Genomic DNA, 26,195 nt, shown 5'->3' with positions numbered 1-26,195 from the left:
AGCTCTTCAGCTGAGTACATGGCCCCATAGGGGCTTTAGGGAAACTGCACATAAATTTGTTGTATGTTAATTTTTTGCTTATTTTTCTGGGGAGAAGAACCATATTTTATTTTGTGTATTTTTCTGAGAAGAATCATACTTTATTTTGCATATTTTCCTCCCAAAAAGTTAAGATACTTTACACATTTCAATCTCAACTTAGAAATTACTGTTTAAGGAATGAAGTAGTCACTACACCAAATTGACTACAAATCTAGCAATAATATTTTAAAATAAGGATTTCTTACACTCCAACTCAATTTCCTCCATGTTTTCTCTTAAAAATAAATGAACAAGCCAAAAGACCCTTAGAGAAACTAATTCCATCAAACTTCCCTAAATGTCCCATCCGATACTTCCATAAAAGAGAAGAACCAATAAGGAAATCAGGAAAGCTCAACAGTGACCATCTGATTGCCACCCCAGCAGCATTTTCTCAGGTGTCCTCCATGTTTTGGTAGCTACTACAGATTTCCCCACCTGCCTGGAAACCGGCTCCCTACTCACTGGCCTCGCTCCCCTTCTGGCTCTGATTGTTCCTCTGTCTCCTTTGCTGCCTTCTCTTTGAATGATGGGGAGTCCCCACATCTCATCCTTTCACCCTCTGCAGTTCTTTTTCTCACATTTTGTCAGAACTGCCGTCCAGGCTCCTCACTTCAGCACAAACCTCTAACTAAGCAACTCCCTCTAACCAAGCAAAAGGTCACTCACAACCATTTACTAAGGGTTTGTTACACACTTTTGACTGCACCCTGGACATTTCCAATGGATGTCCTAGTCCCACCTCAAAGTCAACAGATTTAAAACCTAACTCAGCATCTTTCCCACTAGATGAACTCCCTTTATTGTCTTCTGGTCCCATCAACGATACCACCGTCATGGAAATTGTTTGTGTTTAAAATCAAGAAACCACTTGGTGGTTTTTCTCTCTCATTTCCCTGTATCCACGATCTATTTTTCATATCAGTCTCATCTGCCCCTTCTTTTCAATTCCTCCCACCTCCATCCTAGCTCAGAACTTCCTCATTTCTTCTTCCTCTCCAAATGCCTCTAGTCTCTTGGGTCTGTAGGTTGTTTTCTCCCTGCTAGTATTCCCTATGCATCCTTTGGGACTTTGGTCCCATCTCTTCCATGAAGCCTTCTCTAAGAACTCAGCAATGTCACTTTCCTCCACCAAGTGAACAAATGACTTATTTGACACTCACCATAAAAACTCAACAGAGTTTAGAAAAGGATGGGATAACCATGTATGACCCCTTGTTTTACAGATGGGGAAACTGAACTCAAAAAAAAAAAGGCCAGTGACTTGCCCAAGGTCATACCACCGATCTAGGACAAAGAAGTTCTGGAACCAAGTACTCTACTCCCAGCTCAGGTTACAGTCTCCAAAACCAGGCTCTCAGCTGCTTGGAGAGTGAAAGCATGCCTTTTTACTTCTTTGCAGCCTCCTAAATGTCCAGCACAATATTCCATGCATAGTAAATACTCAACTAATGAAAATAAGATGGAAGGAGAAAGAGAGATCAAGAATGGGAGAGAGGATGAAAGAGAACAAAGAATGTCCAGCTAACCTGCAAAGCTAAGAAATCCACACCGAGCCCCGCCTGGCTGAGCAGCCAGGACCCACTGGCCACACAAGTACTCTCCTAAGAGGAGAAAAGCCAGCATCTGGATCACACCTGGACACCACAGGAACACCGTGTTCCAGCCTCCAAGTTGCTGCCTGCCTTGACCCAGCACTGAGAGACTTTCCCAAACCTCCAGCTTGCTATGTGGTCGGTGACTCAAAACGGTTCCCGTTGTCCGAGGTATCGTTTGTAAAGTGCTTTCTTGGAAGAGAAAATGTTTGGGACAGCTGGAAGGGGGGCTCCCTGTGTGAGAGCCACAAGGAGCCGTGTTGTGTGTTGTGTGCCGGACGAGAACACAGGCTTCTTATTCCCCTCCCTCTTCCCCTAAGCAGTGTTTATTTAAAGCTCCCACCACCACCGGCGGGGGGGGGGGTGGGGGGGTGGGGGAAGGGTGCAAGCCCCGGACTTCAGGCAGGGCCCTCAGAGCCACCAGGGAGCAGGCCTGGCACTTAGTTGCAGGGACCGCAGTAGCCATGAGCACAGGCCTTGGGGCCCAGGACTCAGGGAGTCGGGCCAGGACAGTGGGAGGCATTGGGAAAGAGTTGTTACTGTGTCTTGGGCAATCCTATAATTATTGTTTGCTGTTATGATTTCTGTCTTTATTGCCATTTCTCTTGGTAAATCTGTTCCCACTTGTGTCTTCTACAGAAAGACTTAAAAAAAAAAAAAAAAAGATTAGCTAGCCTGGCTACTGGGTTGACTCCTCGTAGGACCTTAGGAGCTATGAGGGGTTTGTCTTCTTGCAGTAGCTCAGGAGAGGGCTGAAGAAAAGACAGATGCCTCTAGGGAAGGCTTGCATTCATCAGCAAGACAAAGACAACAGGTGGGCTGTCCCTCCCTACCTTCTGGCCCTTTTTCGCCCAACGAGTACCACCCAGTGAAATTACTACCACCAACATCCTACAGGCCAAGCGGTGCCCAAGTGTGCTCGGAATCCTCCCCCACTACCATCCACACACTAGCTTCTGCTCAGTCAAGAAATGAGGAGGATAGAATGGGGCCCAGAGTCTTGTTCCCCCCAGCCAAAGGGCCTACGCATTCCACCTCACACGTCTTAGGACAAAGGGTAAACCAATAAAGATGTCCGTGACTTACAAGAAGCAGCCAGACTATTCTTTCCCTGTCAGAGTCTTATGCACATATACAAATCACAGCGTAAATTTATCAAATCCTCACCTGGTTTCCTTCCTGGGGCACGTTTGTTTGCCAGCGGCAAACATTAGTGAGGCTGGGTTTTTCTTTAATCTTTCCTTTTTTCTGTTCCCCCAAGAGAATCTCCAAAGGCAAGCAGGATTGAGGCTTTTTAGAGTTAGGAAAATTGCCTTAATAATGACCACAGTATGCTTCAGGAGTAGAAAGAGAGAAAGAAATATGGTTAGATCTACAAAGATGATCTGATTCCACAGTGGTGAGCAGATATTCAATTATAGCATGCTCTGCCTGAGCTTTTCCTCGCCAATTTAAAGCAAAATTCTGTTTTTCAATTCTTACCCTACCAGTGGCTGGTGAGACACTGGGTATTTATAAAAAGAGGAGGACTCTCATTAAAGATAATTACTAGGTATTTGCAAACTTAGCACCAATTTTTTCCTGTCGAGACTAATAATGCAATGAATAATATCCTTACAAATAGCTTTTCTTTTAAGCTGAATTCTTTCCTTGAAATAGTCCTAGGGTCAATATTTCTGAGTCAAGGAGTAGGAACGTTTCTATGGTTCCTGACACATATATGTAAAGAGAGATCTCATACTGCTTTCTGAAAGAGTTGTACCAAATGACAGTACCACCAACGCTGTCTGAGTGTCCGAGCTTATTCATTTTTCTAGAAGATCACCAGCACTGGTCACTACCAGTTGGTGTTAAATGGTATCTCAGTTGCAAGGTATGATTTTATATCCTTATCTAATATCTAGTGGAAACAGATCCCCCACCCTAACTACTCTTCTTGCTCAAAGCTGTCTCTGGTTGTATGCTCCATTGTTTTTCCAAATGAGTTTTGGGAAAATTTTGGTAATTTCCAGGGCAAGAATCCTATAATTATTTCTACTGGAATTGTGTATCTATACATTAAAATTACGATCCATGGATTAACTTTAAAAATAAACATATAGAAACCTTCTGTGTTCCCATTCAAAAATAACCACCCTTGGGCGCCTGGGTGGCTCAGTCGGTTGAGCGACTGCCTTCGGCTCAGGTCATGATCCTGGAGTCCCGGGATCGAGTCCCGCATCGGGCTCCCTGCTCGGCAGGGGGTCTGCTTCTCCCTCTGACCCTCTTCCCTCTTGTGCTGTCTCTCTCTCATTCTCTCTGTCTCAAATAAATAAATAAAATCTTTAAAAAAAAAAAATAACCACCCTTTATTCTGCCGATTTTTTACCTACTGCTCCCCCCTTATCATGTCGACATGATAAGCCATGTTGACAGTTGTAAGGGTGTGACAGAGAAAGCCTGTGCTCTCCAATACATGCGTTCCTCCTCTCCTTTCTGGATTCTTCCAAGAAGACTCCACACTCAATGTCCTTGCAGCTGGAAGCAGCCATGTTCTGGAGCTCTGAGCCGTGGAATATGGGAGAAAGTGTGTCCCACATGCAGGCCTGACCTCTAACACACTCACTTCCTTCCTCTTCCAGCCAGATGCAGAGGACTGGGGGTGGACATCAGAACCCTGGAAGTTGGCAGAACCGCTGGGTAGAAGCCCAGTTCCCTAATCACCATAGAGGAGCCCAACCTGCTAATACTCTGTTGGATCATGATATACAGGAAATAAAATTTTTATTGTGTCAACCCACTGAGATTTGGAGACTGTTTGGTAACAGCAAGTAACTTACTCGCTGCAATGGATAGACTTCCCACCTTCCAAGCTGAAGACTCAAGTTTAATCAAAGGCTCGACCAGCCAGGGTTCTCCTGAGAAACAAAGCCAGTAGAACATACATAGAAAGGATGCGATTTAAGGAATTGGCTGACACAGTTGTCAGGGCTGGCAAGTCCAAAATCTGTAGGGCAGGCCAGCAAGCTGGAAATTCAGGTAGAAGTTGACACTGCAGTCTTAAGGCAGAATGTATCCTTCTTAGGTAAACCTCAATCTTTGCTCTAAGGCTTTCAGTTGAATGAATGAGGCCCATCCAATTAGAGGGTAATCTTTGTTTTACTCAAAGTCTATTGATTATAAATGTTAATCATATCTAAAAGCCCTTTCACAGCAACTTCTAGACTGGCTAAACAACCAGGCAAATAATTTCTTGTTTGACTAAACAAGTAGGTGCTATAACCAAGCCAAGTTGGCATATAAAATTAGCCATCACAGGGACCAAAGCAGTAATGTTTCAAAAAAAGAAATTAGAGGCATCGTGGTGTCATAAAAACAAGATGGAATTTGGATACAGGCAGACCTATTTGAGTCACAGATTCTTATAATTATCATGTCTTGTTTTCTTTTTTTTTTAAGATTTATTTATTTATTTTAGAAAAAGAGAGCAGAGGGAGGGGCAATGGGAGAGGGGGAGAGAGAGAATCTCAAGCAGTTGCCCCACTGAGAGCAGAGCCCAACGTGGGGCTCATTCTCACAACCCTGAGATCATGACCTGAGCTAAAATCAAGAGTCTGACACTTAACCAACTGAGCCACCCAGGTGCCCCATTTTCTTATCTGTAAAATAGGGCTAATACATTGCAAAGTTGTGGCAAAAATGAAAGGACACTGTGTATGTAAAGCTCACAGTACAATGTCTGTCACATGAGAGCAATGGTTTTCTTCCGCTCCATTCAAAGGGGAGTGGCGCCCTGTCTTTCAGCAGCAGCCTTAGAAGGATAGCTCTGCTCTTTAGTCCTCCATGGCCCATTCTTCAGAGGTGATTCATTGGAATTTCCAACCACTTAGTACACTCAGTCCATTTTGGCTACAAAAGCTACTTCATTATAACATGGAGAATCACAACAATTCAAGAACAGGAAATCTATTTCCAGGTACATAAATTACCAGGGACAGTAAAATTAATGAGATCTTTAACTTGACCAGCTTACCAAAAATGTATGTAATTCATTTCAAAAGTCCACTTTGTCCTACCCACTTTCCACCTGAATTAGGTTCCTACGGCTGCCATCACAAAGTACCACAGACTGGCTGGCTTAAACAACAGAAATTTATTTCCTCACAAGTCTGAAGTCTTGAAGTCTGAGATCAAGATGTTGGCAGGGTTAGTTTCTTCTGAGGCCCCCAGCTTGATGGTCATTTTCTCCTTGTGTCTTCATATAGTCTTCCCTCTGTGTGTGTCTGTGCTCTGATCTCTTCTTGTAAGGACACCAGTCATGGTCTCCTCATTTTAATTTAATGACTGCTTTAAAGAAGACCCTATTTCCAAATATAGTCACATCCTGAGATACCAGGGGTTAGGATTTTGACACACGAATTTTGGGGTACATAACTCAGCCCATAACACCACCTAACTTACCCACCACCTCCATCCCCACCACCCTCCATGGTGATTCACACAGACTATGTCTTACCCCCCGGCACCTAAAGGGACCTGAACTTGCCTGGCCTATTATCTACTCAGACCACAGGAAATGGTGTAAGATTTAAAGGGGCACACACACACACACACTTTGTGATGAGTGTTCCACATCACAAATCAAGGGAACAGACTTTGACCATGGAACTGAGCCATCTAGGGATTGAATTAGTAAGCTTGTTAGCAGGATTTGCTAACTACCCACAAATGGAAAGGTACCATATTGCAAAATAAGCACAATGGGTCAGGGTATTTCTCTTAGCTCACTTACCTAGGGATGCCAACCATACTGCATTTTACTAGAAATCGCCAATACCTGAATTAAATGGTCCAGAGTGCATGAACTAGATCAGTAATGAACATGCATTTTAGATGAAAGAACCATAAGCATTTAATTATCCCAAAAAGCAAAGGAAAAAGCATCCCAAGACTATGTTAACAAAGAGGCAGATACCACTCTGCATTTTGAACAGGTTTCTAAATCAAAAAGGGCAGTAAATCGTGTTACTTATCATTTAAAAATAACTAGGTTTTAAGAAATGAAATTAGACAAGTGATTAATGCGTCAACTTCAGCCAGAGTTCCTTTGACAGTTGGAAGAAAATAAAAGCCAGCCAAGAAATAAACACTTCAAATTCAGGTGCTTTGCAACCTGCGCTCCAAATGTTTCCCCTAAGCTTGCGAAGAGGTGGCTTGCTCTGCATACACAGCAGCCAGCGTGCTGGCTCAAGTCAATTCTGTTCAAAATAAAGAGCATTGGCACAAAAGAGAAGAAGCTATAGTTGCGATGGTCAAAAGTCCACCTGGGAGAAATGGTCCTCATAGGCAAAGGGCAGGGGTGCAGGGAATGCCACTGGCTAAAGGAGCGGGGATTGTCAAGGTGCTTTTGAGAGTTGCTTGGGCTTTCTCCTTGCTATTTCCATTCATATCGGGAATCCAATGATGGGCGGAGTCCTCCATATTGAAACTGAAAGATGCGCATGATAGAGTAAGAAAAATATGTCGGCAATAGGACACTGTGCTCAAGGAGAGACAGAGAGTTCATTGCAGGTTAGAGCACACACCGTAGGAGCCCCACTATGTAAGTTCAAATACCTGCTCTGCCTCTCACTAGCCAGGTGGCCTTGGGCACTTTCACTCTCGATGCCTCAGTTTGTCCATCTGCAAAGTGGAAATAATATAAACAGTACCTACCTCATTGGACTGTTAGAAAAATTGAGTTAATGCATACACAGTACAAAGAACAGTGATTCTACAGAAATAAATAGTAGGTGCTATCGAAGTGTAAACTCTTATTATAGCATGATTTTTTTTAATGTTGTAAAATAAGCTGAAAATAAAACCCTTTTTAATAGTAATGTCTGTATTCCAGGCCAGGACGAGCATGAGACAATGACACAGGAGAAGAGAATTCACCTCAGGTATACACAATTTAAGGGGCACCAAAAAGTTCAGTAACAGATTATATTTCAATGTAGTGTTTGAAAAATCAAAGTAATGCAAAAAAAAAAAAAATCCATGATGAACAAAATACCAAAATTTTAAATAAAGATCAGTATTATTGACATTTGGTTTGGTTTGGTTGTTTTTTGTTTGTTTGTTTGTTTGCCTCAGACTTCAGTATAGCTTGGCATGGGGTGAATTATTTATATCATGGCAAAGCATGTGAAAGGTTATACCCCAAACTTTGATTTCTGGAGTGAGAAATTATGTGGAATTTCATTTTCTGTTTCACATTTTTGTATATGTTTAATTTTTTTATCATGAAAATATATACATATATAAAATAAAATAAGTGAGGATTTCCAAAGTTTCATTTCTTAATGAAATCTTGAAAGGAAAACCCCAGATGAAGCTCAAATATATCTAGGCAGCGGACTGATAAAAAAAAACGAGGCCACACGGCCCACAGAGAATCCCCTGGCAAACCATCTCCCAGCACTTCAGAACCTGCTACTTTGTTCTTTAAATCTACAAAAAGCAAAAAGAAAGAAGAAATTGGGAATACAAGAAATAAGAGTAAAATTCCCTTAACCTTTCTGGGCCTCATTTTCCCCCTGTGTAAAAGGAAGGAATTAGTGGAAACCCCTTCAGCAGCATCGTTCTTCCTTCCAACCAGTGTCTCCCTTGGTGACATTCCCTGGAGTGAAGTTCTTCCATTGTCCTGTTTCCAGGGGAAAACCCAGGCCTTGACCTGCTGTCCTGCTCTATCTCCAATCCCTGAAGCCCGGACAGAGGGCCCTGCAGAGGCCCTGTGTGGGCAGAGGTGGGGCTGAACACAGGCTTCTGAATGCAAAGACCAGGTAATGGATCTTGGTTCCACCCAAACCCCAGCTGCTAGACTTTGAAATTCTTCCTTAACCTTCTGCTTCTGTTTCCTCATCTGCAAATGGGAAGTAATAATACTCATTTCATAGGGTAGCTGTGAAGGTCAAATGAGAAAATATATTTAAGTATTCGGTACGTGGTGGGCCCTTGATAAAAGTCATTTCCTCTTCTCCTTTCCCCCGTGGGTCAAATCTGTTAAAATATTTCAATTCAAAGGCTCTGAGCTATTAGAGGGAAGTAGTAGTGGTCAATACCCAGCAGCAAGCGATGAAAAATTATGGAAAATTCGCTTTGGAGAAAGGCTGTGTAGCTTCTCCTTTGCGGCAGACTTCCCTCCTGATTGCATTTCCTTTGAACAAATGTTAAAATTATTTGACATTTAATGAACACACTGCTGATCTGAGTAGGTGACCCAGGAGCCTGCTGGTGACAAAAGGTGGGCAGTGATTAATAATTTGCTATGCTTAATCCCTAAAGCAGATCAATAGAACGGAGATAGTCAAAAGTTGATTGTAATGTCTTTTTGTCTTGTTGGACTGTTTCCAGGGAAAAGAAGGCACAACATTTTCCTAATATAGGCTAACCTTCAAGAAAACTTTATAAATTAAAATAATATGAAAAATGGGATAGGACCATGGGTTATGAAACTTTTTAGAAGTTCTTTTCAAAGACCATCAATATATCACAACACACTGAAAATAATGCAAGTTAAGCATAAACCAGTAATCGCTCCACATACATTCTGCCCATTTCCCCTCAGTTTTCTTGTTTTTCCTTTTTAAGAATATATATTTTTTATTTTAATAATATCTATGAAGTTTTTCAACAAAAATGAAAATGATGCATCATCAATCCATAGCCCTTGCTGACATTTGAACAATGAAATAAAGCAATGCTTCCATATGATTAGAATATTAGATACAGAAAGATAGAAAAGTAAAATAGGCATTTACCCTCAACCACAATCAAGGCTCATCTAGGGTTCTGCCCCCCAGGTAAGGCTGTTTCCAAGTTCCTTGGAGAGCTTTACAAAAAAAATTGTCAGTGTATATACCAGCCTTTATGTATTTTTCTAAATTACACATAAGAGATTATACTAATCACAAGATCATCCATCTTTCTTTTTCACTTATTTTATGGGATGAATTGTGTCCCCTAAAGTTCATATGTTGGAGCCTCAACTCCCACTAATGTGACTGTATTTGGAGATAGGATCTTTAAAGGGGTAATTAAGGTAAAAAATGGGCCCTTAGTATGGACCCTAATCCAATGTGACTGGTGTCCTTATAAGAAGACAAAATTAAGGCATATGAAGGGACACCAGGGGTGCACACAGAGGAACACCACAGGAAGAGGCAGTGAAAGGGGGGCCATCCACAAGCCAAGGAGAGAGGCCTCCAGGACCTTGGGTGACGCAACTGTGAGAAAATTAATTTCTGTTGTTTATACCATCCAAACTGCAGTATTTCATTGTGGCAGTGCTAACAAAGTAATATAAATTTTTGGTATGCGTTTGTGATATATCCGTATCAGTGCTCCCAGATCCACATTTCATCGAATTATCACAATTTCTTTAAACCCTGCCCCATCGGTTGACATTTACATTGCCTCCAGATTTTTTACTAATTCACACCAAAGCTGCAGTGAATATCCTTGCACTGTCTTGGCATAATTTTGTAAGCATATCTATAAAGTAAATTTCCAGAAGTTGAATTGCTGGCTCAAAGTATAAATGCACACAGACTTAATTTCGACAGTTATTGTCAACTTGCCTTTCAAAAGTTTCCACTTCCACCCAAGGTGTATAAAGATGTCATTTCCCCCACCCTCTTGCCAGCATTAGATATATCAAGGTTTTAAATTTGTATCAATCCAATGGTTAAAGATTAGTGTATTGTTCTGTTTGTACCTATGAATGAGTCTAAGCATCTTAAAGAGTTGTCAAGAGCACAGACTCAGGGGCACCTAGGTGGCTCAGTCGGTTATGCGTCTGCCTTCGGTTCGGGTCATGATCCCAGGGGCTTGGGATTGAGCCCCCTGTCGGGCTCCCTGCTCAGTAGGGAGCCTGCTTCTTCCTCTCCCTCTGCCATTCCTCCCCCGCCCCCCCCCCCCCGCATTTGTACTCTCTGGCTCTCTCTCTCCGTGTCAAATAAATAAATAAAATCTTAAAAAAACAAAAAAGAGCATAGGTTCAGAGGCCAGATCTTGAGCTTGAGTTCTGGGGTGCTGCCATTTCTAGCTGTGTGACCCTGGCCACATTGCCTGACCTCTCTGTGCATTAGGCTCCTCTTCTGTCAGACAAGATAACCATGGAACCTACCTCGCCAATGAGGTCTTACAAGAATACCATGAGTGAAGGAACGCCAAATGCTTAGAACAACATTTAGGATACAGTAATTTCCACATTAACGTTAGCTATCATTAATGTTGTTGAAAGCATAAGAATGCGGGTATCCTGATTATTTGCATTACTGTTTTTGTGAATGTCCTGTGTTATGGACTGAATGATTGCATCCCCCCAGAATTCATATGTTGAAGCACTAACCCCCCAATGTGGCTGAATTTGAGCTGAGGCCTCTAAGGAAATAATTAAGGTTAAATGAGGTCATAAGGGTGGAGCCCTAATCCAATAGGATTAGTGTCCTCATAAGAGAGACTAGAAAGATAGCTCACTCTCTCTCCCTGCACTCAAGCAAAGAAGAGGTCATATGAGCACACAGGGAGGTGGTAACCACCTACAAGCCAAGAGAAGAGTTAAACCAACCCTGCTGGCACCTCGATCTTGGACTTCCCAGCCTCCTGAACTGTGAGCCATAAATTTCTGTTGTTTCAGCCACCAAGCTCGTGGTGTTTTGTTATGACAGCCCTAGCAAGTGATTATACCCTATTCACATCTTCTCTTCATCTTTCTATCCAATTAGTCTTTTCTAATTGTTTCTATGAATTCCACTCATCTACGCCATCTTCACTGGATTTATAAGGACAGACGTGCCGACCAAAGACTCTGAGGATGTGTGGTATCGGCTTCTATGTGGATCTCCCAACCAGGAGCTGAGCTAGATGCAGCAGAGAAGGACCTGCTGAATGGCGATCAGGAAGTGCTTGAGGTAAAACTTTAAGGCTAACCAGTCTAGATTTAAGGATGTATTGTGTAAAGTCTGGTCCTCAACACCAGCGCGAGTATGACATTCCACCATCTCCTCCAAACACTAAGGACGAACACCAGGGCACCTTCCCTTGACTTTGAATTTTTTTTATACATCTCCAGTAAAGAAAACTATGGAGGGTATCAGTTACTTCCTACCCTTGTTCATTTCCACATCAAAGTCTTGGTACTGAAATGTACTTTTTCAAATTTAAATCCAAAATTGTAATTTAATGCAGAGCAATTATAAGTAACAGATGCTGGAAGGTTTGCACTTTTTTGCTTCCACAAGAAATATACACATTGGATCCAAATTTTTGGATATGATATCCAAACTAAGTTAGGGGCTGGGAACAAGAGATTGCTAAATTTAAACCCAAGTATATTAGCTTTAGAGCTGGAAAGTGTGGGGAAATTGGGAAACCAGACACATAAAAACCACTCTATTTGACGGACAGCCCCACTCGATCAGCGCATTGGACTCCAAAAGTAAGGCAAGGGGGGCAGCAGGCTAGAGGCATAAACTTCGGAGCTGAAGTGAAATGGATTCAAAACGCAGGTGTCACTCACTGTATGATCTTGGCCAGGGTAATTTAGCCTTTAAGATTTTTTCCCCAGCTACGAAATAAGAATGATGTCACCTACCTTATTGAGTTGCAACAATTTGGTAAGTCAGTGACTAGAAAGTGCTCAGCCCCATGCCTGACGCGTCCTAAGAGTTCTGCAAAGGACTTAATACCCCCAAGACTTTCTCTCAGTTTCTGAACACCTTATTTTGTTTTTGTGATCCGGCCAACCCAGTTCCATATTCACCAATCCACTGTGAAGTGCTCATTGAGTTCTAAGTGCCCCCCACCACCCATACCAGGAATGAAAGGGAAGAATAAGACGCTCAGGAAACATCCAGCCTCCTGAAGGAAGTCTATTTTAAAACCTGTACCTACGAACCAGAGAACGCTACAAGGCCAGGAAGATCAAGGCAGTCAGACCACTAAGTGCCGCTGGAGCTTGTGCCTGGAAGCGTTTGGGTGGAGTGGGAGACAGAATGGCCTCAAACGGTCACAGTGGAAGTCAGTCACGTGTACAGCAATGCAGACGCGCCGACGGTGACCAGCTGCTTCACTGGCCGCCTTGCCAGACCACAGAGCAGGGCTCCATCCTCACGGAGAGCAGCTTCCCAGGCACGGAGGGTGGTGGTGGGGACTCAGCCCGGCTAAATCCCCTCAGGTTTTCTCCTGCGTGTGGCCTTGGGAGAGGGATGGTGGAAGTCTCCTCTCCTCTGAAGTACTTCATCACTACCTTTCCTGTGGCATCACTGTGCGGTGCCATTCACTGTTCCTACGCATGCCTCCCTGACCAGTGGCACGTCTCACGGGGGCAGGGAAGTGCTTTCTTCTCTTTGGCCCCCCCACAGCCAGGAGTCCTGGGCTCTCAGTAACTGTCTCCTCCATGACCAAATAACTAAAATAAATACATGAATGAATGGAATTCATAGGTGCTCGTGTATCTTATGTCAAAGAGCGGGACTGGTGGAAACAAGGTAAAATGAGAAGTAAGGAAATACGAACCAAAAACCAGCTCATGAGAAATGTGGACACCATGGCACAGGAATCTATTGCAATGAGATTGCTATCACATCCTTCATTCTTCATCTCCTCCATGGCTCTAGTTCCTGGCAATGAAGTTGTGGCAAGGAGCCAGGGAGGGTATTCTGGGTCTCATTGCTGTACAACAAGGTGCCCCAAAACTTAGTGGTTTAAAATAGCAGTGTCCTCTATCTCTCATGATTCTGGGGGCTGACTGGCCACAGCGGGGCATGTCATCTAGTGTGGGGGCTTTTGTGTGGCTGCAGCCGGAGGACAGCTGGGACGGGGGTCATCTGAGGGCTCACGGGACCTCTGAGACAGCCCCTTCACACAGGTGTCCATGCCTTCCTCCCCTGCCTCCCCACATGGTTTCTCACAGCCTGGTGGTCACAGGGGATCTCACAGTCTGCACAGATGCCAGCCTCTGAGAGGCTGAAAGTGGGGGCTACCAGGACGTGGAAGGGCTACGGAAATGCTGGGGTCACTTCCATCACATCCTACTGGTCAGAGCACTCCGTGGACCCAAGGGAGTAGAGAGATGGACTGCATCTTCTGATGAGGAGTGGCAAGCTCACATTTTAGAAGAACGTGCGGGACGAAGATATTCCTGCAGTCACATCTGGAAAATACAGCTGGCCACTGTCTATTGTCCTCACTAATGCTGCTAGCGTCACTCCTAAGAATCCCTGCATAGCCAAACTGAGGTGAGAAAATTTGGAAAACTCCTCAGAGCCCAGGTCCCACTGGCACAGGGTTTGATGGCTAAATGTCTGCATCCTGTTTCAAGGACGCAGATGTTCCTTGACACAAAGTCTTTCCCATGGGCTCTCAGTGCTCCTAACCAGCCCCTTCAGTAGTGGATGAAGCTCTTCTATGTACCTGAGACAAATGTGCCCTTTGTTCAAGGTGGATGCTGTAGGGGAGGAAACCTTTTTTCTTTTGCCCGTCTAGTTTCTTTGGTCTAGTAAATTGACATAAGACAGATGAACAGGAGAAAAACAAATTTCAGACGTGCAGGAGCCCCAAAGACCTGAGACCTGAGACAGGCAATCAAGGCCCAGATGCCACGAGCTAAAGAGAAGGGCATAGGGTTTGAGGCTTCGAAGGGGAGGAAGATCATTCACAGGAAGATGAAAAGAGCAAATGTTTGGTAGACAAATGTTTGCCGTGCCATGCAGATAACTCTTTATGATAAAAAGCTGCTTTGGCATTAGTTCTCTCCTGGTGCAGGCCCTGTATCACTAAATTCTTTCAAAGCAATTAAGTCCTTTACACGATTTTTATCTCATTCTCACATGACCTATGAGGCGGGTACTCACAGTAATAATATCAACAATAATAGCAAATAATCATGCAGCGCTTACTATGTGCCAGGCCCTAGAGCAGAAGGAAGGTAAACAGCTCCTCCCAAGTCTGTTGGGCCTTGATTGTCTTCAGCTCAAAATAATCCACATGCCAAAGTAGCATATCTGGGGTGGTGTATTCTGCTCCCCCTCAGTGCATAGCTTGGGAAGGCAGTGCAAGCTGCCCCAGCCTGTAGCCCCCTCTGGACACATCTTCAGGTGCTATGGCCTTCCTCCCAGCACAACGCTCTGCAGGTAGGAGACCTTCAGGGACAAGCGGATAACTGAGTGAATGAAGGAGCAAGAAATACCTGTGCTTTCTTTTCAACAGGGTGGCCTCTGGAGTAGATAGGGAAAAGCAACAGGGGCAACTGGATCGGAAGGAAGGATCCCCAAGGCACTCAGCTCCCACAGGGGCAGCTGAAATCTGTGCCCCACACATCTCCTTGAGGTGACAGTGAGGAGGAATGACAGCATTTGCAGCTGAACAGAATGCAGTTCAGTTACAGCCAGGAAACCGGAGCTGGTGGCAACCAGCTAATCTAGGAAAATAAAAGTAGAAAGGACTATGTTATTTATAACCTTAGTGAGGCAACAGGGCCAAAAAAATATTGTCTAAAGTATTACCAAAGAACATAATTTTTCAGATACATAGTTACTTTTTCAGAAACATAATTCACTAGGGTGATTTTAAAACACCCCCCTTTTCAGCCATAAATTACCATTTGTGAGTGTTTGACTTATCTGTCATCTTATTAAATCAGGTCTCCCTGCCCCCCCACTCCCCACCCAAGCTACAGCTATCAGTTTATGATTAAACTTTGGCAGGGTGTTAGCTCTGTCTTCATGGTGGCTCAGAAAACTAACCAGCTGCAAGTCGAAATTTTTAGATTGCATGTCTTTAAAATTCCTTTGCATATAAACAGAAAAATTAATTATATATATATATCTCAGTGCTCCCCCTGCTCCAGTTATCAAAAACTTGAGTGACTGTTCATTCAAAGTGCCACAGCAGCCTCCTTCAGGCTTTTCCACAGCCGATACGGTCTCCAGCCGCACCCTGCCACTAAGAATTACTTAAGCAGAAAAATGTGCTTTCCATAGAATCTATGGAATATCGGTTTGCATCAGGTGAAGCAAAACCAGAATCCTCCAAGCCTCATGGACTTGGAAATCCACCAAGTCACTTCAGTCCACCCACCTAGTCCTTCTAGGTACGTAAAAATGTAAATATTTTATTTTATAGTTTATATGGGGTGTTTTATAGAGCAGAGAAATCAGAACACCCCTAACCTGACACCGTAAACCCACCAGGCTCGAATATTGAGTGGCTGTATTCCTCTCGTTATTCCCCTTATCAGTGATTAAGGGCAGCTCCCACACGCATGAAAGCTTTCGACATTCCTCGCGGAAGATGCTGGAGAAAACTGGGTCGTTGGAGTGAGTGCGTGGAAGTGAAAAACAAGTTTGAGAGCCCTCCCTCTCCTAAACTTGTCAACTTCACCTCAAGGAGTTCACACAGAGTTGAGTGCAAGCGCCGCACATGCTAAGGGCACTGTGTTGTTGTTACCCTAATAAAAGCACCAGCTGAAATGCATTCCGTGCCAGGCGAGCTCTTTACCTGCTTTCCATCTCATTCATTCTCACACAGCCTATGTGGTAGGTGCTAACAGCAATAATATCTGCAAGAATAGACAAGAGTCCTGCAGCGCTTACCATGTGCCAGGCACTGTTCTAAGTGCTTCTTGTGTAATGCTTACAACAACCTGATAAGGCAGGTGTACTAAGTGTTGGGAAACTGAGGCACGGAGGGATAAAATAACTTGCTAAAATTTCCCATAGATAGTAAGTGATGGAGACTGACTCTGAAGTCAGTGCTCTTAACTGTTATTGTACCCATTTCACAGATCGGGAAAGTAAGGCACAGGGAGACAATGTGACCTATGTTCATCAACCTGGTAAGTGATCAAATGGGATTCCAGCCCAAGTATGCCAGCTCCAAAGCCCGAGTCTTGCTGGGATTGACAAACTTCCGGTTAGCTTCAGAGTGACTCACTGCGTTTTGCTCGCTGAGTACAACAGCTGCTGTTCACCTCAGTTCCGGCCACCCTGGCAGGACCAAGCACAACACCCTGAAAGAACAGCTTTAAGCAAGGGTGAGACAGAAAGATGCCCATGTTATGTGATTTTGAGAACACCTTCCTCCACATAAGGAGTCACTCTCTCGAATTTCAGCTTGGTCTCTGGCAGATGTAAAACATCACGCTGCATCAATAACCCCTATCTCAAAAGCCTTTACCAGACTTTTCCTCAGAGAGGGAAGAGACAATTAAGGCTTTCGAGGAGGGAGGAGGAGAACAGAAGGGGGCCTCAGACCTACCAGGTATCCCAGCCTGAGGCTGAGCTGTGTCCACCTCTGGGATTCCCGTATATCTAAACATATTTAGTGAGCTGGTGGGGCTGGGCTGCCAGCAGGACATTTGCATAAGGGACTGAGAAGCCTTCTGGGAGGGCTCTCACCCTAACTGGGAAGGGGGTCAGCAGAGAAGCTTGGACCAGTGACAAAGCCTTAGTCACTGGGAAACAGATGCAGTTCTGAGTGAAGTACTGGGGCTTCTGTCCCTTACATTTGTCTCCACTTTGTACCTCAGAGAAGTGGTTGTGCAGAGAAATTAGGAACAGCTTTATGTAAACGGTGGCCAGACAAGTACTGAATTCTACTCACTGAAGATGGCAATTTGGATCTCTGGAGACCCCAGTTCATCAGTCCTGTTATTGGGCAAGAGACAGCCCAGCCTGGCAGTTACGGTGGGTGGGATTGAGAGGAGGTGGCAAGAACTGATGTGTCCCATGACACGGCAGCCCTGTCCTGGGGAAGCAAGCACCCAGTACAGGGAACTGGGGTGGAGTAATGAGAGCCAACAAAACTCATTTGTGAGGTGTTTTCCACATCGCCCAGCCCATTAGAAGAGGTCTGTGTGTGCCACAGTCTGTTGGACACAGGTAAGAAGCCAAAGAAAAGTACCACAGGGAATTCTCACCCCGCCATTGCCCAACTCTTAATTGAGACCCAGGACTGATTCCAATCTTCCAATTATGCATTCATTCATTCCTTCATTCAACAAGTACTTATTAAGCACCTATTATATGCCTGACACAGACAAAGAGGGTTCAGCTATTTACAAGATGGCCATGTCTCCAAATACATCCCTCCATGCTTCTTCTTGCTCCCTAGCTTTTAGCCATATTAGCTTTCCTTCAACTCCTTCCTTCACTCAGGCTCACTGGTATAAGATCAGTGATTGGATTGGTCAAAATTTCAGAACAAGGCAGCCTGTCCCTAATATTCCTGGCAGCAACAATGTTCCTGGCTTTCATTTCTTCATAGAGCTGGGTTCGTTGGCAAGCACTTCTATCAGGTAGGGTGAGAAGACTTCTTAGTCAGATGCCTCCCTCCCTCCCCTCCCCCAGCTGCCTGTCTTGTTTCTTTCTTTCAAACTAAGTTCCAGGAAGCAGCTCTCTTGTGTGAGAACTCACAGTCATAAGAGATTCATCCGGTGTTCAGTTCAGCCAATAGTTATTTGTCCTTGAGCCATGTGGACTAGATTATCCAATTTTGGTCAGATTTGAGAAGCAAAGCATAGAGATAACCAATAATACTATGGAACAAACTGAAACTAAGTGGTTGAATAAAATGATGCATGGCCAAGCACCAGCACATGGCCTGGCACATTTTCAACATGCTCGTCTGTACTTCAAATGTCAGCATACCCAACTCTGTTGCAGCCTCACCTCTTTGTCTACACTCTTTTCATTGGTGATCTCATCTAGGTCTGTGCTCTAAATGACCCCAATATCTTCATGCCTCCCATATTTACTGTCTAGCCCTGACCTCCCCTCTGAGCTAGACAGCCATATATGGAATTGCCTACCTGACGAGATCTTGGCTTGTATCTCTTGCAAGCAACCCCAACCTCTGCATTTCCAAAAGAAAGCTCATGATTTCCTGCTCTGCTTCCAAAATATGCCCCTCCTCCATCCCAGTAAAAGGAAGTATCATCCATCCAAAAACCTAAGAGACATCCCCAATCACTCCCTTTCTCTCCCCGTCCCTGCCCTTTCCATACACACATCCAATTTGTCACCTAGACTCATAGGCATGTTCTCCAAAATATGTCAAGAGTTGGATAATTTATATCCACCTCTCTGGTTACTCTTCTTTCCAGACCACCATTATCTTTTCCCTGGACTACGATAAACTAGCAGAATGGGAATCCCTGCTCCCATTCTTGCCTTCCCGTGATCCACTCTCCACAGAGCAGCCAGAGTAATATTTTAAAACAAAACTCAGATCATCTTACTCCCCTGTGTAAAAAATCCCAATGGCTTCCCACTGCACTTGAAATACAGTTCAGACTCCTCGTTCTGCCTCTGAGTCATCTAAGCTCCTACACTGACCAGCTGCCTGCTTCTCTCTCCTAACCACTCCCCTACTTTCTCAGTAGCCCTAGCCTCTGTAGCTACTTGGTCTCTTTTCTGTCCCTCCAACACCCCAGGCTCTGGCTTTTTGCACTTGCTGTCTCCTCTGCCTGGAATACTGATACCAAATCTCTTCAGCTGCTCAAGTAATTGACTCTTTTTCAGCCATCAGGCCTTGACCGAAATGTTGCTTGCTCAGGGAGGCCTTCCCTGGTCACCCTAGTCAAAATGACATCCCAGGTCACCCTCCATCACATCATTAGATTCATTTCTTTCACAGAACATAATCATAATCTGACATGTTGTGGTTTATGTCTCAATTCATGACTGATTGGCTCTCCTCCCCAATATAGAATGAAACCTCGGGAAGGCAGGAGCCATACCTGTCTTCATTGCTCCATCCCCAAGGTCTAGAACAGTGCTTGGGGTATAGTAGAATCTCAATAAATATTGTTAAATAAATGCATAAATTAATCTACAAATGTTCTCAATAATTTTCACTTTATTATTAAAATGAACTAAGTGCAAAATAGAAATGTAAGCAACTCTGGGTAAAAGAGTAAAATCTGAGAGTACACAGGGCTCCAAACTGCCTGTCTTTGGTTACCACACCAAATACACATTTGCAACATAAAGAGCGCTCACCTACTAGATTTCACGAAGAGGTAACTATTTATAAGCAGAGACAGGTTAGTAGGCATCCTCTAGAGAAACTTAGCTCAGATCTAAGCCGACTCTAGAGGGCTATTTGAGGGTGTCAGTGTTGACAGAGTTAGGATACGGGTGTATTAGCTCCCTATCATTGCTGTAGTAAATTACCACACATTTAGTGCCTTTAAACCAACACAAATTTATTACCTCACAGTTCTGGAGGTCAAAAGTTTGGAGATGAGTCTTATGGGTTAAAATCAAGATGGCAACAGGGCTGCATTTTTTTGGAGTCTCCAGGGAGAATCCATTTCCTTGCCTGTGTCTATTCCTCCTTCTTCAAAGAACACCACTCTGATCTCTTGTTTCCATCATCCCATTTCTTCTCTCTGACTTTGACCCTCTAGCTTACCTCCAATAAGAACCCTTATGATTACCTTGGGCCCTCACGGATAATCCAGGATAACCTCCCCATCTCAAAATCCTTAATCACACAAGGTCCTTTTTGCAATGTAATGCAACTTCTCTATAGTCTTGGAAAAAAAAATGTTAAGGATTTTTTATTTAAACTAACAGTAATGAGCCCATGACATGTTAAATAAATAACATATATTTTATGAAAATTAACTATGTTTTTCAAAACAAAAAAACAAAAAGAGTGAAAAGAGTGACATTGTTTTACATGTTCATAAATCTCTCACCTGTCTGAATAAAGAGAAGAAAGCTAGATTCTGTTACCTGCTTCTGCATTTAATCTGTTGTAATATCACACTTAATAGAGCATTTGGAAAACTCTGTTGTAAAACCGTGAGAGAATGAGACCTCCTGACCCTTGAAAAGATATTGGGAACCCCCAGTGGTCCCAGGACTACACTTGGAGAGTTACTGTTCTAGCAACACAAACTGCCTGTAATTTGCTGCACACACAACGCTGTTGTTCACAAGGCTAGGAGTTCCCTTCCCACCCATGCTTTAAGGGAGAGCTTTGGCTCTTCTTGTAAGATTCAGATATTGCTTCTTCCAGGCTGAGTTAGATGCTCTTCTTCTGGTTTCTGGGAGCACTTTCTCCCCTCTCACTGGCTCTCATTCTCAATACGCTCACATTGCCCTGTCACACTGGATTTAATTCTGTCTAGGAGTCCATCAACCCACCACATTGTGAGCTACCTGAAGATGAAAACCGTGTTTAATTCATCTCTGTGGCCCCATATAAGTGGTATGCTATAAATGTTTATTGAATATAAAGTAAATGAATGTCTCCTTCTGGCAATGTGAGCACCAGCATGAGAGAACAGAAAACAGGGAGTTAGGTCAGCAGCACCTGCTCTTACAGACTGTGCTTCTTCCCACCTGGACCAGTCCCAAAGACCCTCACCACTCTGTAGGGCACACATGCTCAACCTTTAGGATTTCTGGTTCTGGAGAGTGCTGAGTAGTCACTAAGCAGAAGAAATGCTTGCAGTCCCTTCGAAGCTTGAGCCTCCAGGTCTTGCCAGGTGTCTGTACTGCTCTCTGGATTACGTGTGAGGGTCCAGAGTCCTCAGTATACAACACACATTTATGTCCCCCCGTCTGCCTTGCAGCCCTGGCTTAAAGGAGCAAGCAGAGAAACATGGAAATCCAATGATGAAAAATTAGCCACATGTCCATAGTTGGAATTTGCATAAGGTCTCAATACAATTTTCTAGAAAATGTCAGTGAGCTTAACCAGCAATCCTGTTGATGTGCTCCCAGACAAATGTGCAAAAGAAAAGATACTGTAATTGCTTTGATCCCATGGTTTACATTTAGGGCTGTGTTTATCAGGTTCAGTCCACTGGACCTCCCCCCATCAAAAGGCAGCTCAACCACTTCAACTGCATGTTTGAAAATCCACTGTTAAGTCATAAGAAATGGAAGACTCGGCCACGTCAGTTCCCACACAAAGAATGTACCTATCTGTGCTTGTCCATAAAAACACTTAATTGGCTGCACACAAATGTAGATTATATTACAGGTATAAAACTGTTGGCAGAGGAGGAGTTTCTGGGATAGCACTCATGAGACTAAGACCACTAACTACAGAAATCATAACTGACCAAGGGCTACAGCTCTGAAACCCATTGCTGCATCTGTGGTAAGGCCATGCTTCCCACGGTCTGCTCCCATGGCAAGGACATCAAAGTCAACATATTTCTGAGGGCCAACTGTCAAAGACTCATCGTGGCCTTACTAGGGACTCCTTAGGCTACTCAGCAGTCCACAACATTTTGACTCAACTTTCCCTTCCTCTCTCCTTCACTTGGAGTCAGATTTGCATCATGGTCTGCCAACTTTCCCAAGCTTTTCCAGCTCCCTCCACATTTTCTCTAACAGGCATTTCTCCTAAGAAAATTCTAGCACGTTTAATCCTGTCTTGGCATCCACTTCTTGGGGAATCTGGAATAACCTACCAGGCAACATCAGGTACCATGTTCAAGAAAGAACACCAAACTGGCAAGTAGGAGACCCAGATCATTGTCCCAGCTCTGTCTCTTCTTAGCTGTGTCATTTCCTCGCCTGCCAAATGAATTTACTGGATTAGATATCTCTAAATCCTTTCCTGACTTCAACATCTTGGATTCCATAGCTCCTGTCCAGCCATTTATGACCACAGTGTTCCTGGCACCCTAGGAGACAGTGTCTCCCAGCATAGTGACATCTCAGACGAGGAGTCACATTTCCATACACTGCCCTTGACCAAGAGAAAACTAAAAGCCCTCGGCAGGTAGTGTTGGTAGAGAACCAAGCGCGATATACATCTTGCAGTCTAAGTTGTTGTGTGACTGGGAGCTCATCTTGCAACCAGAGCATCGGTATGCTACCCAGCTTGAAGAGATGTTACCCAGCTTGAAGAGATTCTACCCACCTCAGGGAGAGATGAGATGTGCCCCCTTCTGAGCCCCTAGAACCCCATGTCATATGCTCTCCAAACACTTAGCACATGGACCTCACAAAGACCCTGGGGTAGGCCAACTGTAAGTTAAAATCATCAGTGTGCCAGTGAGAGGTGATATCATTTAGGATAGTATGACCACGACCACCTGGGAGAAGAAAGCCCAAATTAACAGTGGCTTTAACATTCTAGATTTTGTTCTCTCACCAAAAAAGTAGGACTGATGGGGAGGTCCAGGTCCTAGAGTCCAGGGTATCTAACCAGCAAGGGGAAACATGAGGGTACTATGTCCTGGAAGAAGTGGGAACGAATTTGAGGGGAGACAAGGTAACAGAAAGATGTAGGGCACTGCACAGATCCCTTGCTCTTCTTCACCATCCGCTCAAGAGTATTTCAGAATGTAGAGCTCTTACATCAACGTGGTTCTAACGACACATAAACGCATAGATGAGCATCTCCTCCAGACTGATGTGAAGGGATGCAAAACTCTTACGCCTCCAGCTGGGCCAGCTTAGCTCTATTCCCTTCGAAGTGACGCTTGTTAATAAGTTGGCATTCATCTTACTCTTGTGAGTTTATTTTATCACAGACTCACTGAGGAAAAAAAAAACATCACAACTTACTACAGTAAAGTAAATATCACAAGATAAATGACAATGTTGGAATGGAAACCACTTAGGGTCTCAGAACGGTCAGTCACAAACAGTTTCTAGACTATTAGCTGTTAAAGGTTATGCCTTATGTCACCCAAAAGGGTTTTCCCCTAGATTTATAGCATGGTCTCGAGGAAGATTTATTGCCATCTTAATTTTTTCCCCCATTTTAACTTTGTGAACTGTCAGCCTGGAATTCCTCCTAAGTTATTTAAGAATGAGGAGTAGCTGGTTTTTAAGAAATGCTTGTGGTACATTTTCTGCAATGTTAGTATCCTTCTTATGAATCAGATCATAATGCACTTGAGTTGGGACCAAACCATCCTCCTTTTCCCCCTCCAGTTTCACTCTATGACATTGTCCATCCTGCTCCCTGTCCCAGGAAACTGACCTGTAAAGACACAGAAGCAGCTCTCTTGCCTTTGGCTTCCAGGTGGGTATAGACCCCGGGAGAACTGGCCAGACATTGGAGGGAGGGAGGACTGGGCTTGAGGCATTCCCTCCTCTGTGCTGCATGGCTGGCATCCCTCTGGATGCAAGGAGGCAGCTCCTGCCAGGCAGCTCCCGCCTCACAGCTCTGTCTCCAGGTTCCGGTAACCACTCGCTCCCATTTTCTCTCTCCAGGCACATTATAACCCCCACCCCAGATTTTGGACTTGGCCATCTGACTTGCTTTGACCGATGGAACATAATAAGCAGGTGGGCCGCTCTCTTCCAAGCAGAAGCATTTTGTGTGCTCTTGCACGGTTGGGTTCTGTCCCTCTTCTTCTGCCCTCCATCCTGAGAACAGCATGTCTCAGTAAGAAATCACCATGGGCCTGGGTTCTCAAATGAGAATGTATGTGCAGCTTAGCCACTTCAGCCACGCCTAGCTAAGCCCACTTGAGCCCAAATGAACCCAGCTGAGCCCAGCAGAATCCAGTAGAAACACAGACTACAGCCCTCAGTAACAATAAGCACAGGAAACGCATGTTTGTTGCCATAAGCCACTGAGATATTATGGTCGTCTATTGTCACAGCAAAAATCAACCGATATGCTCTCATTGCCCCTTCAGATCTAGGGGCCTTACTGGCGCCTGCTTCCTCTAGGCTCCTAAGCCTTTATAAATAGCTCCTTTATTAAAGACTCCTCAGTTTACCTGATAGGATAATGTCATCTGTTTCTTGCTGAGACCCTGACTGATACATGTCCTGTTCAGAGCTGAGAGGAAACCACGAAGAGGCTTGATACAAGGGTAATGCCTACCCAACTCTATGAATAAATAATACTAAGGGGAAAGAGAAGAGGAGTAGGGAGGAAGAAGAGTAGGAGGAGGAACACAAGGAGAAGGAGAAGAAAGAGATGGAGAAGGAGGAGGGAAAGGAGAAGAAGAGGCAGAGAAATAATGGAGAAGGGGCAGGGGAAGGAGGAGGGGAAGGAGGAGGAGGGAAAGGGAGAAGCAGCAGTTACTGGGGTCTCCTCTGTGCCAGACACTGGGCTGAGAGCTTAGAGATGGTCTCATTTCATCCTTACGACAACCTACTACTATTGATGATGCTCCTTTTGTAAAAAAAAGAAGATAAAGAGAGAAAGCAGCTTCTTCAAGGTTACCCTCAGCAAAGTCCAGATCAATTGTTCCACAGCCTCGAGACAGAAAACATCTGGTAAGGGGTGGTGGGAAGGCCTCGTGATGACAGCATCTGAGAGGGCCTTCAAGGATGGACGCGTGATGCCCGTTACTCACAGCTCTTGGACAGCGCGTGCCAGAAAGCCCTGCTAGCCCACGAAAGTACGGCAACAACTATGGCTTGCAAAATACCAACGGAGAAGCAAGTCAGGCCCTTGCTTGTCATAAAGCGTGAGCTCTGGGTAGATCCAGAATTCACAGGCTCTGTGAATGGAACTCCATTAAATCACCAGCTATGTGCGCAGGATGAGCTGCTTGTGATGCTGGGACCTTCTGCCGCCGTGCAAACTCAAGTGAATCCCGGGGCTCTCCTCTGAGTCAGGAGTTCACAGACAAGTTCCCACTGTCCCTGGCAGCTTTATTTCGGCTTCAAGATTGTCCTCACAAAAGTGACCGCTTAAAAGAGGCCTCCACTTCTGAACCCCAGTCACACACCATCTGCTCACCAGTCTTGCACGGACGTCTTCTCCGTAAGTCCTGGCAGGGGTGCCTTTATGTAATTCTAATGAGCCTTTTGCAGGATGCCGCGCACCATCGGCCCTGCAGCATCACGAACGGCCACTTGCAAGGAGCACCGCGCTCTCCACAGCGCTGCGGACTCTGCTGTTGGCATAAGGTGAATGCTCGACCCCTTCAGGTTCGCGTGCTGGCCTGCACAGGCTACCAGTCACCAGTACCTCTGCCACACTCCTTCACCTTCAAAGTGCCACCCCAGCCTCCCTGAGAAGTCCTTACTGAGCTGGGCTGAATGGTGGGTGAGCATAATGATTCTATTGCTCAAGCTCCTGGGTTGAACCCCAGCCCTGCGACTGACCCGCTGTGTGGCCACAGGCAAGTCTCTTCACTCCTCTTCGGCTCAGCTTCCTCATCTGTCTAATTCATTTGCAATATTGATGACTAAGCCCAAGAGCATTAAAGCCCTCTGGACCCAATAAAGCAATAATGCCCACCTCAGAGGGTTGTTGTAAGAAATAAATGTTACTCTCCGTGGAGGGTTCCGAGCGGTGCCTGGCACGTGGCGAGTGCCGTTGAAATGTGTGCTATTATCTGCAATTACCTTAGCTCCTAAAAACTGTGCTCTTTGCTCTGTCTTTCTAGAAAGACTTCAGGGAGGGATAGCACTTTTTATTCTGTGTGTCTTACTCATCTCCATATCCCTAGCTCCTTGCCTTGGTATGCAGTAGGCTTGGGGGAAATATTTCACGTCTGCTGGTTATTTTGAGCCTCCAGCGGCCTTGAGCGGCCTCTCCCCCTGC

The 26,195-nt window shown here is 44.6% G+C and overlaps 1 long non-coding RNA gene across 2 annotated transcripts in view; it reads right to left on the bottom strand.

Annotated features, from left to right (window-relative positions):
• LOC135364073 (uncharacterized) overlaps positions 1 to 26,195 on the bottom strand; it is a 64,378-nt gene that overhangs the window by 26,998 nt on the left and 11,185 nt on the right. The window contains exons 2-3 of one of the 2 annotated variants that reach the window (XR_010410540.1): positions 14,890 to 15,120; positions 2,844 to 3,010 (exon numbers count right to left, since the gene is read on the bottom strand). This is a non-coding gene — a long non-coding RNA (uncharacterized LOC135364073). The remainder of the gene's footprint in view (positions 1 to 2,843; positions 3,011 to 14,889; positions 15,121 to 26,195) is intronic. The other variant, XR_010410541.1, reaches the window with a different exon arrangement.

This window comes from Mirounga angustirostris, unplaced genomic scaffold, assembly GCF_029215605.1.
Source record: "Mirounga angustirostris isolate CCGP_5_RB_7025 unplaced genomic scaffold, mMirAng1.0.hap1 SCAF_4, whole genome shotgun sequence".
In the NCBI taxonomy this organism is placed as follows: domain Eukaryota; kingdom Metazoa; phylum Chordata; class Mammalia; order Carnivora; family Phocidae; genus Mirounga; species Mirounga angustirostris.
This window is presented reverse-complemented; position numbering and strand designations above follow the sequence as displayed.